The 16,322-nt window shown below is 46.7% G+C and overlaps 1 protein-coding gene across 1 annotated transcript in view; it reads left to right on the top strand.

Annotated features, from left to right (window-relative positions):
• G3BP1 (G3BP stress granule assembly factor 1) overlaps positions 1 to 16,322 on the top strand; it is a 35,513-nt gene that overhangs the window by 158 nt on the left and 19,033 nt on the right. The gene's annotated exons all lie outside the window — the stretch shown is intronic.

Below are 16,322 nucleotides of genomic sequence, written 5' to 3'. Positions count from 1 at the left end.
GTGCCCCCTGCCGCCGCCGGCTCTGCTGCTTCTTCATGGCAATAAAGTCCTTGGAGTCATCGCTGTGTCTCCTCTCAGTGTCTCGTCTCTTCCTGTTTTGTTGGGACTTGTGGCACACCTCACTCCTGGCATGGCTGCTGGAGAATGTGCCAGGAGGAGCAAATATAGTGCCGGGCAGCGAACTGAGAGCAACAGGGCTGGAGCGGGTGGTGATGGCACTAGGACCCTGTAACATAAAGAGGAAATGCGGTGCAGAGGAGCAATGTCAATGTCATGAGACTAGATCATAGGGGAGCAGTCATGAGACCGGGGGCATAGCTAGAGGGGTGCAGGGGAGCAGTCATGTCAGCGTCATTAGATCGGGGGCATAGTTATAGGGGAGCAGTCATGTCAGTGTCATTAGATCGGGGGCATAGTTATAGGGGAGCAGTCATGTCAGTGTCATTAGATCGGGGCATAGTTATAGGGGAGCAGTCATGTCAGTGTCATTAGATCGGGGCATAGTTATAGGGGAGCAGTCATGTCAGTGTCATTAGATCGGGGCATAGTTATAGGGGAGCAGTCATGTCAGTGTCATTAGATCGGGGCATAGTTATAGGGGAGCAGTCATGTCAGTGTCATTAGATCGGGGGCATAGTTATAGAGGAGCAGTCATGTCAGTGTCATTAGATCGGGGGCATAGTTATAGGGGAGCAGTCATGTCAGTGTCATTAGATCGGGGGATAGTTATAGAGGAGCAGTCATGTCAGTGTCATTAGATCGGGGGCATAGTTATAGGGGAGCAGTCATGTCAGTGTCATTAGATCGGGGCATAGTTATAGGGGAGCAGTCATGTCAGTGTCATTAGATCGGGGGATAGTTATAGGGGAGCAGTCATGTCAGTGTCATTAGATCGGGGGTATAGTTATAGGGGAGCAGTCATGTCAGTGTCATTAGATCGGGGCATAGTTATAGGGGAGCAGTCATGTCAGTGTCATTAGATCGGGGGCATAGTTATAGGGGAGCAGTCATGTCAGTGTCATTAGATCGGGGCATAGTTATAGGGGAGCAGTCATGTCAGTGTCATTAGATCGGGGGTATAGTTATAGAGGAGCAGTCATGTCAGTGTCATTAGATCGGGGGCATAGTTATAGGAGAGCAGTCATGTCAGTGTCATTAGATCGGGGGCATAGTTATAGGGGAGCAGTCATGTCAGTGTCATTAGATCGGGGGTATAGTTATAGGGGAGCAGTCATGTCAGTGTCATTAGATCGGGGGCATAGTTATAGGGGAGCAGTCATGTCAGTGTCATTAGATCGGGGCATAGTTATAGGGGAGCAGTCATGTCAGTGTCATTAGATCGGGGCATAGTTATAGGGGAGCAGTCATGTCAGTGTCATTAGATCGGGGGTATAGTTATAGGGGAGCAGTCATGTCAGTGTCATGAGATCGGGGGATAGTTATAGAGGAACAGTCATGTCAGTGTCATGAGATCGGGGGATAGTTATAGGGGAACAGTCATGTCAGTGTCATTAGATCGGGGCATAGTTATAGAGGAACAGTCATGTCAGTGTCATTAGATCGGGGGCATAGTTATAGGGGAGCAGTCATGTCAGTGTCATTAGATCGGGGCATAGTTATAGGGGAGCAGTCATGTCAGTGTCATTAGATCGGGGGCATAGTTATAGGGGAGCAGTCATGTCAGTGTCATTAGATCGGGGGCATAGTTATAGGGGAGCAGTCATGTCAGTGTCATTAGATCGGGGCATAGTTATAGGGGAGCAGTCATGTCAGTGTCATTAGATCGGGGCATAGTTATAGGGGAGCAGTCATGTCAGTGTCATTAGATCGGGGGCATAGTTATAGGGGAGCAGTCATGTCAGTGTCATTAGATCGGGGCATAGTTATAGGGGAGCAGTCATGTCAGTGTCATTAGATCGGGGGCATAGTTATAGGGGAGCAGTCATGTCAGTGTCATTAGATCGGGGGTATAGTTATAGGGGAGCAGTCATGTCAGTGTCATTAGATCGGGGGCATAGTTATAGGGGAGCAGTCATGTCAGTGTCATTAGATCGGGGCATAGTTATAGGGGAGCAGTCATGTCAGTGTCATGAGATCGGGGCATAGTTATAGGGGAGCAGTCATGTCAGTGTCATTAGATCGGGGCATAGTTATAGGGGAGCAGTCATGTCAGTGTCATTAGATCGGGGGTATAGTTATAGGGGAGCAGTCATGTCAGTGTCATTAGATCGGGGGCATAGTTATAGAGGAACAGTCATGTCAGTGTCATTAGATCGGGGCATAGTTATAGGGGAGCAGTCATGTCAGTGTCATTAGATCGGGGGCATAGTTATAGGGGAGCAGTCATGTCAGTGTCATGAGATCGGGGCATAGTTATAGGGGAGCAGTCATGTCAGTGTCATTAGATCGGGGCATAGTTATAGGGGAGCAGTCATGTCAGTGTCATTAGATCGGGGCATAGTTATAGGGGAGCAGTCATGTCAGTGTCATTAGATCGGGGGCATAGTTATAGAGGAGCAGTCATGTCAGTGTCATGAGATCGGGGGCATAGTTATAGGGGAGCAGTCATGTCAGTGTCATTAGATCGGGGGCATAGTTATAGAGGAGCAGTCATGTCAGTGTCATTAGATCGGGGGCATAGTTATAGGGGAGCAGTCATGTCAGTGTCATTAGATCGGGGGATAGTTATAGGGGAGCAGTCATGTCAGTGTCATTAGATCGGGGCATAGTTATAGGGGAGCAGTCATGTCAGTGTCATTAGATCGGGGGCATAGTTATAGGGGAGCAGTCATGTCAGTGTCATTAGATCGGGGGCATAGTTATAGGGGAGCAGTCATGTCAGTGTCATTAGATCGGGGGCATAGTTATAGGGGAGCAGTCATGTCAGTGTCATTAGATCGGGGCATAGTTATAGGGGAGCAGTCATGTCAGTGTCATTAGATCGGGGGCATAGTTATAGAGGAACAGTCATGTCAGTGTCATTAGATCGGGGGCATAGTTATAGGGGAGCAGTCATGTCAGTGTCATTAGATGAGGGGCATAGTTATAGGGGAGCAGTCATGTCAGTGTCATTAGATCAGGAGCATAGTTATAGAGGAGCAGTCATGTCAGTGTCATTAGATCGGGGGTATAGTTATAGGGGAGCAGTCATGTCAGTGTCATTAGATCGGGGGTATAGTTATAGGGGAGCAGTCATGTCAGTGTCATTAGATCGGGGCATAGTTATAGGGGAGCAGTCATGTCAGTGTCATTAGATCGGGGGCATAGTTATAGGGGAGCAGTCATGTCAGTGTCATTAGATCGGGGGCATAGTTATAGGGGAGCAGTCATGTCAGTGTCATTAGATCGGGGGCATAGTTATAGGGGAGCAGTCATGTCAGTGTCATTAGATCGGGGGCATAGTTATAGGGGAGCAGTCATGTCAGTGTCATTAGATCGGGGGCATAGTTATAGGGGAGCAGTCATGTCAGTGTCATTAGATCGGGGGCATAGTTATAGGGGAGCAGTCATGTCAGTGTCATTAGATCGGGGGCATAGTTATAGGGGAGCAGTCATGTCAGTGTCATTAGATCGGGGGCATAGTTATAGGGGAGCAGTCATGTCAGTGTCATTAGATCGGGGGCATAGTTATAGGGGAGCAGTCATGTCAGTGTCATTAGATCGGGGGTATAGTTATAGGGGAGCAGTCATGTCAGTGTCATTAGATCGGGGGCATAGTTATAGGGGAGCAGTCATGTCAGTGTCATTAGATCGGGGGCATAGTTATAGGGGAGCAGTCATGTCAGTGTCATTAGATCGGGGGCATAGTTATAGGGGAGCAGTCATGTCAGTGTCATTAGATCGGGGCATAGTTATAGGGGAGCAGTCATGTCAGTGTCATTAGATCGGGGGCATAGTTATAGGGGAGCAGTCATGTCAGTGTCATTAGATCGGGGCATAGTTATAGGGGAGCAGTCATGTCAGTGTCATTAGATCGGGGGCATAGTTATAGGGGAGCAGTCATGTCAGTGTCATTAGATCGGGGGCATAGTTATAGAGGAGCAGTCATGTCAGTGTCATTAGATCGGGGCATAGTTATAGGGGAGCAGTCATGTCAGTGTCATTAGATCGGGGCATAGTTATAGGGGAGCAGTCATGTCAGTGTCATTAGATCGGGGCATAGTTATAGAGGAGCAGTCATGTCAGTGTCATTAGATCGGGGGCATAGTTATAGGGGAGCAGTCATGTCAGTGTCATTAGATCGGGGCATAGTTATAGGGGAGCAGTCATGTCAGTGTCATTAGACCGGGGGCATAGTTATAGGGGAGCAGTCATGTCAGTGTCATTAGATCGGGGGCATAGTTATAGGGGAGCAGTCATGTCAGTGTCATTAGATCGGGGGTATAGTTATAGAGGAACAGTCATGTCAGTGTCATTAGACCGGGGGCATAGTTATAGGGGAGCAGTCATGTCAGTGTCATTAGATCGGGGGATAGTTATAGGGGAGCAGTCATGTCAGTGTCATTAGATCGGGGGCATAGTTATAGGGGAGCAGTCATGTCAGTGTCATTAGATCGGGGCATAGTTATAGGGGAGCAGTCATGTCAGTGTCATTAGATCGGGGGCATAGTTATAGGGGAGCAGTCATGTCAGTGTCATTAGATCGGGGGTATAGTTATAGGGGAGCAGTCATGTCAGTGTCATTAGATCGGCGGATAGTTATAGGGGAGCAGTCATGTCAGTGTCATTAGATCGGGGCATAGTTATAGGGGAGCAGTCATGTCAGTGTCATTAGATCGGGGCATAGTTATAGGGGAGCAGTCATGTCAGTGTCATTAGATCGGGGCATAGTTATAGGGGAGCAGTCATGTCAGTGTCATTAGATCGGGGGCATAGTTATAGGGGAGCAGTCATGTCAGTGTCATTAGATCGGGGGCATAGTTATAGGGGAGCAGTCATGTCAGTGTCATTAGGTCGGGGCATAGTTATAGGGGAGCAGTCATGTCAGTGTCATTAGATCGGGGGCATAGTTATAGGGGAGCAGTCATGTCAGTGTCATTAGATCGGGGGTATAGTTATAGGGGAGCAGTCATGTCAGTGTCATTAGATCGGGGGCATAGTTATAGGGGAGCAGTCATGTCAGTGTCATTAGATCGGGGCATAGTTATAGGGGAGCAGTCATGTCAGTGTCATTAGATCGGGGGTATAGTTATAGGGGAGCAGTCATGTCAGTGTCATTAGATCGGGGGCATAGTTATAAGGGAGCAGTCATGTCAGTGTCATTAGATCGGGGGCATAGTTATAGGGGAGCAGTCATGTCAGTGTCATTAGATCGGGGGCATAGTTATAGGGGAGCAGTCATGTCAGTGTCATTAGATCGGGGGCATAGTTATAGGGGAGCAGTCATGTCAGTGTCATTAGATCGGGGGCATAGTTATAGGGGAGCAGTCATGTCAGTGTCATTAGATCGGGGCATAGTTATAGGGGAGCAGTCATGTCAGTGTCATTAGATCGGGGCATAGTTATAGGGGAGCAGTCATGTCAGTGTCATTAGATCGGGGCATAGTTATAGGGGAGCAGTCATGTCAGTGTCATTAGATCGGGGCATAGTTATAGGGGAGCAGTCATGTCAGTGTCATTAGACCGGGGGCATAGTTATAGGGGAGCAGTCATGTCAGTGTCATTAGATCGGGGGCATAGTTATAGGGGAGCAGTCATGTCAGTGTCATTAGATCGGGGGATAGTTATAGGGGAGCAGTCATGTCAGTGTCATTAGATCGGGGGCATAGTTATAGGGGAGCAGTCATGTCAGTGTCATTAGATCGGGGCATAGTTATAGGGGAGCAGTCATGTCAGTGTCATTAGATCGGGGGCATAGTTATAGAGGAGCAGTCATGTCAGTGTCATTAGATCGGGGCATAGTTATAGGGGAGCAGTCATGTCAGTGTCATTAGATCGGGGCATAGTTATACGGGAGCAGTCATGTCAGTGTCATTAGATCGGGGGTATAGTTATAGGGGAGCAGTCATGTCAGTGTCATTAGATCGGGGCATAGTTATAGGGGAACAGTCCTGTCAGTGTCATTAGATCGGGGCATAGTTATAGGAGAGCAGTCATGTCAGTGTCATTAGATCGGGGCATAGTTATAGGAGAGCAGTCATGTCAGTGTCATTAGATCGGGGGCATAGTTATAGAGGAGCAGTCATGTCAGTGTCATTAGATCGGGGCATAGTTATAGGGGAACAGTCCTGTCAGTGTCATTAGATCGGGGCATAGTTATAGGAGAGCAGTCATGTCAGTGTCATTAGATCGGGGCATAGTTATAGGAGAGCAGTCATGTCAGTGTCATTAGATCGGGGGATAGTTATAGGGGAGCAGTCATGTCAGTGTCATTAGATCGGGGGCATAGTTATAGGGGAGCAGTCATGTCAGTGTCATTAGATCGGGGGCATAGTTATAGGGGAGCAGTCATGTCAGTGTCATTAGATCGGGGGCATAGTTATAGGGGAGCAGTCATGTCAGTGTCATTAGATCGGGGCATAGTTATAGAGGAGCAGTCATGTCAGTGTCATTAGATCGGGGGCATAGTTATAGGGGAGCAGTCATGTCAGTGTCATTAGATCGGGGGCATAGTTATAGAGGAGCAGTCATGTCAGTGTCATTAGATCGGGGCATAGTTATAGGGGAGCAGTCATGTCAGTGTCATTAGATCGGGGCATAGTTATAGGGGAGCAGTCATGTCAGTGTCATTAGATCGGGGGCATAGTTATAGGGGAGCAGTCATGTCAGTGTCATTAGATCGGGGCATAGTTATAGGGGAGCAGTCATGTCAGTGTCATTAGATCGGGGGCATAGTTATAGGGGAGCAGTGATGTCAGTGTCATTAGATCGGGGGCATAGTTATAGGGGAGCAGTCATGTCAGTGTCATTAGATCGGGGCATAGTTATAGAGGAGCAGTCATGTCAGTGTCATTAGATCGGGGGCATAGTTATAGGGGAGCAGTCATGTCAGTGTCATTAGATCGGGGGCATAGTTATAGGGGAGCAGTCATGTCAGTGTCATTAGATCGGGGCATAGTTATAGGGGAGCAGTCATGTCAGTGTCATTAGATGAGGGGCATAGTTATAGGGGAGCAGTCATGTCAGTGTCATTAGATCGGGGGCATAGTTATAGGGGAGCAGTCATGTCAGTGTCATTAGATCGGGGCATAGTTATAGGGGAGCAGTCATGTCAGTGTCATTAGATCGGGGGTATAGTTATAGGGGAGCAGTCATGTCAGTGTCATTAGATCGGGGGCATAGTTATAGGGGAGCAGTCATGTCAGTGTCATTAGATCGGGGGCATAGTTATAGGGGAGCAGTCATGTCAGTGTCATTAGATCGGGGGTATAGTTATAGGGGAGCAGTCATGTCAGTGTCATTAGATCGGGGCATAGTTATAGGGGAGCAGTCATGTCAGTGTCATTAGATCGGGGGCATAGTTATAGGGGAGCAGTCATGTCAGTGTCATTAGATCGGGGGCATAGTTATAGAGGAGCAGTCATGTCAGTGTCATTAGATCGGGGGCATAGTTATAGGGGAGCAGTCATGTCAGTGTCATTAGATCGGGGGCATAGTTATAGAGGAGCAGTCATGTCAGTGTCATTAGATCGGGGCATAGTTATAGGGGAGCAGTCATGTCAGTGTCATTAGATCGGGGGTATAGTTATAGGGGAGCAGTCATGTCAGTGTCATGAGATCGGGGGATAGTTATAGGGGAGCAGTCATGTCAGTGTCATTAGATCGGGGGCATAGTTATAGAGGAACAGTCATGTCAGTGTCATTCGATCAGGGGCATAGTTATAGGGGAGCAGTCATGTCAGTGTCATTAGATCGGGGCATAGTTATAGGGGAGCAGTCATGTCAGTGTCATTAGACCGGGGGCATAGTTATAGAGGAGCAGTCATGTCAGTGTCATTAGATCGGGGGCATAGTTATAGAGGAACAGTCATGTCAGTGTCATTAGATCGGGGGTATAGTTATAGGGGAGCAGTCATGTCAGTGTCATTAGATCGGGGGCATAGTTATAGGGGAGCAGTCATGTCAGTGTCATTAGATCGGGGCATAGTTATAGAGGAGCAGTCATGTCAGTGTCATTAGATCGGGGCATAGTTATAGGAGAGCAGTCATGTCAGTGTCATTAGATCGGGGGCATAGTTATAGAGGAGCAGTCATGTCAGTGTCATTAGATCGGGGGCATAGTTATAGGGGAGCAGTCATGTCAGTGTCATTAGATCGGGGGTATAGTTATAGGGGAGCAGTCATGTCAGTGTCATTAGATCGGGGGTATAGTTATAGGGGAGCAGTCATGTCAGTGTCATTAGATCGGGGCATAGTTATAGGGGAGCAGTCATGTCAGTGTCATTAGATCGGGGCATAGTTATAGGGGAGCAGTCATGTCAGTGTCATTAGATCGGGGCATAGTTATAGGGGAGCAGTCATGTCAGTGTCATTAGATCGGGGGCATAGTTATAGGGGAGCAGTCATGTCAGTGTCATTAGATCGGGGCATAGTTATAGGGGAGCAGTCATGTCAGTGTCATTAGATCGGGGGTATAGTTATAGGGGAGCAGTCATGTCAGTGTCATTAGATCGGGGTATAGTTATAGAGGAGCAGTCATGTCAGTGTCATTAGATCGGGGGCATAGTTATAGGGGAGCAGTCATGTCAGTGTCATTAGATCGGGGGTATAGTTATAGGGGAGCAGTCATGTCAGTGTCATTAGATCGGGGGCATAGTTATAGGGAGCAGTCATGTCAGTGTCATTAGATCGGGGGATAGTTATAGGGGAGCAGTCATGTCAGTGTCATTAGATCGGGGTATAGTTATAGAGGAGCAGTCATGTCAGTGTCATTAGATCGGGGGCATAGTTATAGGGGAGCAGTCATGTCAGTGTCATTAGATCGGGGGCATAGTTATAGGGGAGCAGTCATGTCAGTGTCATTAGATCGGGGGTATAGTTATAGGGGAGCAGTCATGTCAGTGTCATTAGATCAGGAGCATAGTTATAGAGGAGCAGTCATGTCAGTGTCATTAGATCGGGGGTATAGTTATAGGGGAGCAGTCATGTCAGTGTCATTAGATCGGGGCATAGTTATAGGAGAGCAGTCATGTCAGTGTCATTAGATCGGGGGCATAGTTATAGGGGAGCAGTCATGTCAGTGTCATGAGATCGGGGCATAGTTATAGAGGAGCAGTCATGTCAGTGTCATTAGATCGGGGCATAGTTATAGGGGAGCAGTCATGTCAGTGTCATTAGATCGGGGGCATAGTTATAGGGGAGCAGTCATGTCAGTGTCATTAGATCGGGGCATAGTTATAGGGGAGCAGTCATGTCAGTGTCATTAGATCGGGGCATAGTTATAGGGGAGCAGTCATGTCAGTGTCATTAGATCGGGGGCATAGTTATAGAGGAGCAGTCATGTCAGTGTCATTAGATCGGCGGATAGTTATAGGGGAGCAGTCATGTCAGTGTCATTAGATCGGGGCATAGTTATAGGGGAGCAGTCATGTCAGTGTCATTAGATCGGGGGCATAGTTATAGGGGAGCAGTCATGTCAGTGTCATTAGATCGGGGGATAGTTATAGAGGAGCAGTCATGTCAGTGTCATTAGATCGGGGGCATAGTTATAGGGGAGCAGTCATGTCAGTGTCATTAGATCGGGGGCATAGTTATAGGGGAGCAGTCATGTCAGTGTCATTAGATCGGGGCATAGTTATAGGGGAGCAGTCATGTCAGTGTCATTAGATCGGGGGCATAGTTATAGGGGAGCAGTCATGTCAGTGTCATTAGATCGGGGGCATAGTTATAGGGGAGCAGTCATGTCAGTGTCATTAGATCGGGGCATAGTTATAGGGAGCAGTCATGTCAGTGTCATTAGATCGGGGGCATAGTTATAGGGGAGCAGTCATGTCAGTGTCATTAGATCGGGGGCATAGTTATAGGGGAGCAGTCATGTCAGTGTCATTAGATCGGGGGCATAGTTATAGGGGAGCAGTCATGTCAGTGTCATTAGATCGGGGCATAGTTATAGGGAGCAGTCATGTCAGTGTCATTAGATCGGGGGCATAGTTATAGGGGAGCAGTCATGTCAGTGTCATTAGATCGGGGGCATAGTTATAGGGGAGCAGTCATGTCAGTGTCATTAGATCGGGGGCATAGTTATAGGGGAGCAGTCAAAATATCGCATGTTGTCACAATAAATAGTTTCTGATCTTTAGACCATTTGCGCAAATGGGCGTACCAGTCTTGAGACCGCAATATGACGTAATCGTTTACCCAATCGATGACACGGGAGCGGCGAATTGTATGCAGCCTACAACTCGCTCCAACAAAATTGAACGAAGTTTATTATTTAAAAAAATTGTTCGCGGTAAAAAACAAACAAAAAAAACAACAACATTTTCACATAAAAATTTAATTATTTTACAAAAGCATTCAAATAAATAATACACTTATATTGTATCGCCAAGAAAGGCGCATCTGGCGGTTTTGTTTTTGGTCCTGCTGCGTGGACTTTGTGGCGCCACATCCTCACGACTCCCAATGGTCACACATGAGTTTATTTGAAATCCTTTTTGTTTTCTATTGTGCATTATCACTTTAGTATTATGGGGCCTTCCTCTATTTTAGACACATTGTATTAGAGGCTCCTCCGCTATTTCTATGCTCCATTTTTTTGTGGATACCCTATTTCTGGGTGTCACATACATGGGGGGCTTTTGTGTGCCGCCACCACCACTATTTCACATTTTGCATTTGATTGCGATAGGTATTGAGTTATTTGGCATCAGTGATCATGTTGTGGTTTTATCTGTTTGTGTTCTGTATTGGTAAATATCTATCCTACACTGGTATCCTGGCTAATACCTCTTATCTAAACTTGTACATTGTAACAAACCATCAGCTGTGAGCGTGACTTAGGCTTCGTTCACATCTGCGTCCATTCATGGGTTCCGTCGGAACTTTCCGTCAGGGGAACCCATGAACGGAACCCTGACCATAGGTTTCCGTTTGCATCACCATTGATTTCAATGGTGACGGATCCGGTGCCAATGGTTTCCGTTTGTCACCGTTGTGCAAGGGTTCTGTTGCTATGACGGAATCAATAGCGCAGTCGACTATGGTTTCCGTTTGTTTCACTCAGGGTTCCGTTCACGGGTTCCCCTGATGGAAAGCTCAGACGGAACCCATGAACGGAGCCCTGACGCAGATGTGAACGAAGCCTTACAAATGTGTTGTATTGATCTGTAAGGCAGTACCCATTGACTGCTAGAGGTCTGTACTGTACGGAGTGCCCGTGGGTATGCGTCGCAGAATATATTAAAATCATGTGATTTACTGCAAGCCTTGTTTTTGAGGGTTAAAGAAAAGTAAATATTATATTTGATATTGTATAACATCGTGATGGCGTGGCATTTCAATAACAACTTATTGGAGAGAAATCGCATACGATTTGCAATAATCACAAAAATTGTCATACAAGTACAAGTGATGTCATGCGACCCCATAGAAATACATTATATGTGATATTGCACTATGTTCAGACACAGGGGATTTTGTCCCAATCCGGATTTTGATGCGAATTCCGTGCAAAATCGACCAAAGTTCCATACTGACTTTGCGTTGGATTTTCCGCAAATTTTACCCTTTGCATTATAGGCATGCTAGAAACATTCACAGTATGCCCTGAAATCCACAGCAGAAAAAACTTTAATGTGTGAGGTTTTTGGAAATAAAACCCCAAAAAACGGAATCCGCTTCTGATCCACTGCATCTGAACGCAGTCTAAGGGTCCTCTTACACGGCCGTATAAACGAGCGGCGATCTACCAGACAGCTCATTGATCGGCGCTCGTTTGCTCCTTTCACAAGGAACTATGTATGGGAACGGGCAATTGTTACTACGTCGCTCGTCCCCATACATTTCGATCATGTCGGCAGCACCTCGTTGTTTACACAGGGAGATGCGCTGCCGACATCGTAATATTTTCTGCTGCATAAACGATACGATCAGCAGATATACGAGCTCGTTCATCGGCTGATCGTTGCCATGATTACACAGGACAATGATCGGGAACAATGTTCCGTGAACGTTTGACAAACTTCTGACATATCATAGAGACATGTCAGAAGTTTGGATTGGTGGAGTCTGAGCACTGAGACCCCCACCAATCAATCGCTAGAACGAAGCAGTAGAAGTGCTTGTGTGAGCGCTCAGGCGCTTCGTGTCTGTTCGGCTTTTTCCGGAAATAAATGTATCGGTGTACGGACTCAATAGAAAGTCGTACTCCGATACATCGGCTTTCTGGAAAAAGCCAAATAGACACAAAGTGGCTGAGCGCTCACGCGAGCGCTTCAGCTGCTTCGTTCTAGCAAACGGTGGGGGTCTCACAGCTCGGACCGCCACCAATACAAACTTCTGACATGTCACTATGACACATCAGAAGTTTGTCAAACGTTTAGCTGCACTTTAAGGGCTTATTCAGACAAACGGGATATACGTCCATGCAACGCACGTGATTTTCACGAGTGTCGTAGGGACCTTTATTAGTCTATGGGGCCGTGCAGACAGTCCGTGATTTTTACGCAGCCTGAGTCCGCTGCGTAAAACTCACGACGTGTCCGTTCTTTGTGCGGATTTTGCGCATCATATTTCTGTTTACAAACATCCAAACGGAGAGTCATAATGATGGCGGCTGCGCAAAAAATCACGCAGCCGCGCATCATAAGGGGCTGACACACGGAGCTGTCAAGTGCCTTTTGCGCGCACAAAACACACACGCTTGTGTGAATCCGGCCTAAGGCCTGACAGGAATCTCTTCAGTTCAGGCTCCACATACATTTCATTATAATAAAGTCGGTGATGTCTCGGTGACTCAGCCAGGGAACAAGTAAAGGCTGTTTTTTCGTTTCTATATTTTCAAACGAGGGATCAACAATCCCCCCCCCCCCTTCAGCTTTCCTGCCCACGCCCAGTGATTGGTAACGTACATGTATTATTGTCACCATTGCTCATCTTATGTGTTTTTTGACTATGATCCAGTATGAAAGTTATTGTATAGTCAGAAAGAGAAACATGCATGAAACATTTATTTATGAAATCAGTCTTGTGTTCCGTGCTGTCATTGTCATGGGGCGCCTTGTGATAGAGCAGCGATGTGGGGAGCGGAATTGTTAAAGTTCTCAGAGGGTGGAGCGTGAGAAAAAACAGGGACTTGAATGTATTGCCTGAATTTTGTTGAGCAGGGGGTTGTGGACTTTAAAGGGTAACTAAACTTTAAAAAAAAAATGTTGACGTGTTTGAAGTTTTGATCAGTGGGGATCCGAGCACTGAGACCCCACCGATCCCTAAAACAAAGCGCCAGAAACACTCGGGTGATTTGTTTCTGATCGGCTTCCCTTAAAGCGGTGTATGGGCTTAATAGAAAGCCTGGGAGACCGTACAACACTTGCTCGGCTTTCCTCGGAAAGCCGATCAGAAAGATCTGTTAGCAAATCAGTTTCAATGTACATTATTTTACTGTGTGCATTTGCCCTTAGTCAGATCTTGGACTCTCCCTGTACAGAACAATGACAGACTTTACAAGGTACGGGGATGGGCCTTAGAGACTGGTCTTCAAGGCCTTATTCACACGAACGTGTATGTTTTCCGCGCGTAGAAAACAGTGTTTTTCCTGCGTTGCAGTTCCGTGTGACATCCGTGTACGGCGCGTCTGCGTTTTTTACGCGCATATGTCATCCGTATCTCACGCGTTTTGTACATCAGCAAAAAAAATAAAAAATGAAGGTGTTTTTCTTTTTCTCATCATTTCTTTAGCAACTGTTGCGTGAATCACGGACAGCACACGGATGTGCGTCGGTGTGCTGTCCGTGATTTTCACGCACCCATTGACATGCGTGATGCGCAAAAAACACACAAGAATAGGACATGCAGTGAGTTTCACGCAGCGGGGACACGCTGCGTGGAAAACACAATGTCTGAATGGCCCCATTGAATTACATAGGGCCGTGTAACGTCCGTTGTGTGAATAAGGCCTTAGTGTAAAATCCTTCTTTTTTTTTTAAATCCAGACTTCAGTCACTTGGCATAATAAAAACATATGGGAACGTTCCAGTTTACATTTTTGAGATATATGGCCCAATTGTGATTTGAACATAGCCTTAAAGGGGTTGTCTTGGGATGGGTCATCAGTATTAAAAACCTTCCTGTCCCCAGCGGACAACCCCTTTAAGGGTATGTGCACACACACTAATTACGTCCGTAATTGACGGACGTATTTCGGCCGCAAGTACCGGACCGAACACAGTGCAGGGAGCCGGGCTCCTAGCATCATACTTATGTACGATGCTAGGAGTCCCTGCCTCGCTGCAGGACAACTGTCCCGTACTGAAAACATGATTACAGTATGGGACAGTTGTCCTGCAGCGAGGCAGGGACTCCTAGCATCGTACATAAGTATGATGCTAGGAGCCCGGCTCCCTGCACTGTGTTCGGTCCGGTACTTGCGGCCGAAATACGTCCGTCAATTACGGACGTAATTACTGTGTGTGCACATACCCTAAGTGTCATGAACACGGCTTAACCTGAATGGCGACACATGAAGTCCCGATAACTCTGTACCACAATTTGAGACTGTGTACCGCTATTTAGTACCCCCATATGACGGCGATATTCACCCATAGATGCAAAGCTTCTAGGAGTATCTCCCCAATACAGAATGAGACAGAACATGGCAAAATATATTTTTCTATCATGTGACCCCGACAGAGAAAAACCTTTGCATGTATCCATATGAAATTGAAGGCCGATGGTACAGTATGGTCCCATACACTTCGATGTGTACTTTATTAGGTTTCAGAAAGCCATAATATTAACGCATTTTATAGTCCCTATTGCGGATCACCTGGAACCCTATGGGGATCTGAATGTGATTCAATAAAACTTAGATCTGGGTCTTGCTGTTGTACTGTGGTTTTCTGAATCTGGGTTTACAGACAACCGCCCCCGTCTAGGATTTCTGTGGCACACGTTGGCCTGAGGTGTAACTTGGAAGTTCCTGGGCCCCGATGCAAAATCTGTAACAGGGCCCCCTCCAACCATGTGTCATTTATAATCCTGGTGTCTTATGTGGCAGACGGGCTTTTGGGCCCCCCCAGAGGCCAGGGCCGGGGTTTGACTGGAATCTCTGCAAACCATGTAGGCCCATTTACATAATAGGTTGCCAACATTGCATTAAAGCGAAGATGTATAGTCAACTTACCTGCTGCGGCGCTCCTGAATGATCCAGCCTCCGTTCCGGTTCCCCGTTTTCCGCTGCAGTTTCAGAGTTTGCTGTGGAGAGCTTATTTGGAGGTCTGAGACCTGCCCCAACCCCCTCCACTGCTATTCAATGAACCAGCGCTAAAGACGTAAGCGCTGCTGGAGACAGGATGGTCGCTTTGAAGGCCAGGGCTACACAGAGCTTTACATTGCGATATCGTATGCAATGCTAACCTATGGGAACGCATGACATCACGTGCGCTGTGATGTCACGTGTCCGCAATTGCAAAAATGTCAACAGTGTTGGATTTTTTTTTTGTGTGGATCGCAGAAATCACATTACAGTCCCCCCTGCTGCCGACAAACTTGGCAGGCATATCGCACGCGAGTTTGCTTTCTCCTCGTATGACATCGCAGCGCAATACATTGTGGGCGATATAACGGCGTGATGCCCTGACCTTATACTCGTGTTTCGGAGGTATTGGGAGGATTGCAGTGATTTCCTATAATTGATCTCTTGATTTTAACGTAGATTAAATTTTTATTTTTTTTAACAAGAAACATTTTTTCTTTTACATGGGACGATTACGGTTACGAATGTTTACCGTTTGCAATGGACCTGGTCACGTGAACTGGTCTTTGTATTTTACTACTTTTTTTTTTTGTTCCCCCTTCACCTCAGTTCTATAGTGATGAGGTAATTATGCCGGGAACAGCAGGGTTGAGTTCATGACCCAAGTATATCACTTTATAATGATAATATTTTGACATTTTAGTCCCTTTCTCTCTCCAGTAGGTGGTAGTACTGAGGAGAGACAACTGTTTTGTGACCATGTATGAGCTTATTTAATGGGACACTTTATCTTTAAGGTTTTTTTTTTTCTCTACTGTCAATCAACCCACTTTTTCTATCTAATTGGTCAGCGGATCTCTTTCCCCGCTCCGCTTTATGATCGTCCAGGGTTTCCTCCCCAATATCACAGGGGCATCTATTTCACCACAACCACACTAGCTTAGTGTAAGAAACAAAACTACGCCAACCA

This window comes from Rhinoderma darwinii, chromosome 3 (assembly GCF_050947455.1).
Source record: "Rhinoderma darwinii isolate aRhiDar2 chromosome 3, aRhiDar2.hap1, whole genome shotgun sequence".
In the NCBI taxonomy this organism is placed as follows: Eukaryota; Metazoa; Chordata; class Amphibia; order Anura; family Rhinodermatidae; genus Rhinoderma; species Rhinoderma darwinii.
This window is presented reverse-complemented; position numbering and strand designations above follow the sequence as displayed.